Source organism: Bidens hawaiensis, unplaced genomic scaffold (assembly GCF_021521415.1).
Source record: "Bidens hawaiensis isolate Kalapana, Puna unplaced genomic scaffold, B.hawaiensis_p1.1 tig00048931_1, whole genome shotgun sequence".
NCBI classification, from domain to species: Eukaryota; Viridiplantae; Streptophyta; class Magnoliopsida; order Asterales; family Asteraceae; genus Bidens; species Bidens hawaiensis.
The window spans coordinates 48,996-51,406 of NW_027506097.1; the positions used below are offsets into that span (position 1 = coordinate 48,996).

The following is a 2,411-nucleotide window of genomic DNA, read 5'->3' on the forward strand; positions in this document are numbered from 1 at the left end:
CTGGCAGAGTGGAGCCTCAGAGCGGGCGAAACGTGGGCGTGGGTCGTAGTCCCTCTCTAAGGACTCCCTTTATTTTTTTAAATGTCGACTATTATTAAAACTTGTAGGCACTCTTATTCAAACAATTTGACTCTCAAAATTAACCTACACACTTTCATCTCAAACCAACTCACTATAAAAGTCAGCATACACATATTCAACCTCAAATAGGGTGTGTGGGTTCAATAGTGGGAGATGGTGGATTCGTAGTGCATATGGGTATAACCGAGCGTCTCTAGTTTGCAGGGCATACGGGATAAAACTGTATTTTGGAACAATGATGCCAAATAATGGGGCACTTTATGGTGAAAAATTTAATAAAGAGAAAATCTTTTTCAGGATGACTTAGTCACATTCCTTATAAACAAATAATAAAATTTAGATCAACCATAAAAAAACACCGCATTTGCACCCCTGAATTTGTTACAAATGAAAATGGTAGCAAATTTAGCCACCGATTATGTACGGAAATGCAAATGAAGAATTATTATTGGATACGGTGGCTAATCGGTTGGAGTTTTTGTTGCCGTTTGTTTTCGCTTGCAAATTGATAGAAAAAATATGGTATATAAACTTTAATCATCATACTGGAGGCATATATTCCATGTTTGTATGTGACCGTCGTATGTCGTATCGATTGCAAATCGCAATAGGTACAAGTTTAAGCCTACGCTTTTTAAACAATCAGGTAGCTTGACATATTAGGGTTATGATCAAATTTTCTCCCTAAAAATTTCCATCATCTCCGCAAATCGTTAATCCGCTTAACGCTCAGGACCTTCAATTAATAATTTTTCTAACTATACAAAATAATCCTGATTCCCTAGTGTTCTAGTTGTACGGTGTTTATCACTCACAAACGTCATACGGAATTAAATCCTCAAAAAAGTGTAATGATACACACAATTTTAGAATGAGCTTTTCATAAAGTTTTCTGTCAATGAAATATTATGCAAATATTGGGATAGAAAAACGACCATAGTTGGTAACATATTTTAAAAAGTACCTTTTTTCTCTTCCATTAGCAACAGTTTTAATGCTTTGTTTAAAAATAGTAATATCTAATTTTTGTTAAAAATTTTTTAAGAATGATCTCAAAATTAAATATTGTCATTTAATCACTTTTGACAAACTTATCTTTGAATTAATTACTATATTAATAGCTTTTAATGCTATGATCATGCCATATCTGTCACCTCTCTAGTGTGTATATATAGCAACGCTCAATTGCAACTAAGAAACTCACACAAACAACTCTTCACTTATTTGCTTCCTTCGCCATGACAAGGAAGAAAGTGAAGCTTGCTTTCATAATGAATGACTCAGCAAGGAGAGCCAGCTATAAGAAAAGGAAGAAGGGTTTGGTGAAGAAGATGAATGAGTTGAGCACATTATGTGGCATTGATGCATGCGCCATAATGTATAGCCCACATGAAGCTGAGCCAGAGGTGTGGCCCAACAATGTCGATGCGCAATGCGTGTTGGAACAGTTCAACAGCATGCCAGAGATGCAGCAAAGCAAAAATATGGTGAATCAGGAGAGCTTCATCAAGAAAAGAATCGCCAAGGCTAGTGAGCAGCTCAAGAAGCAGCTCAAGGAGAATAGGGAGATGGAGATGACTCAGGTCATGCACCAATGCTTGATCGGAAATGGGACGATCGAAAACTTAATGCTGCCTGAGTTAGATGATCTGGGTGGGTTGGTTGATCAGACCATGAAAGACATTGAAAGCAGGATTGAGTCTCTTAAGAAAGGTAAAGCAGTAATCGCCCCGCCGCCTCCACTACCGCCTCGACCCCAAGTGAATGCTGGTAGTAGTAGTTCAAATACTACTAATAAAATGATGGCTAGAGGACTCGGGATGCAGTCCTTGGAGAAAAGACCTATGGTTGATAACATGAGTGGTATGGGAGGGATGCAAAGGACTCAATGGTTCACAGATTGGATGAACAATCCATCTGAACAAAATCCGGGTGTTGGTACTGGGAATGAGATGCCTCTGTCCGTTGGCAACCCTAATATGACTTGGCCAAATCAATTTTTCCCATAATGTTAAACATGCTTCCTATTTGGGTCTGTCATATTGGTCATCCTCATGTTTTCTTTGCTTTAAATGTTGGTTTTTATATATATTTCGTAACTTAATTGTTATAAATATTATGTTATTTGAAGATCAGCTTGAATGTTTTAGCAATTCCATCCCTCATGACATGTACCTTTTATATTCATATCAATTATATAATTTCAATTGTTCCTAGTGTGTAGTAAATAGAACATAAAAGTATACATTTGGTTTTAAATTTGAAACTTGAAATATGCTACCATAATCCAAAAGATTCATACCAGAAACTTCAAATACAAATTTAAGTAT

The 2,411-nt window shown here is 36.5% G+C and overlaps 1 pseudogene; it reads left to right on the plus strand.

Moving 5' to 3' along the window:
- The first annotated feature begins 1,301 nt into the window (after positions 1-1,301).
- On the plus strand, positions 1,302-2,090 carry LOC143616691 (agamous-like MADS-box protein AGL80 pseudogene; annotated as a pseudogene).
- Positions 2,091-2,411: the final 321 nt, after the last annotated feature.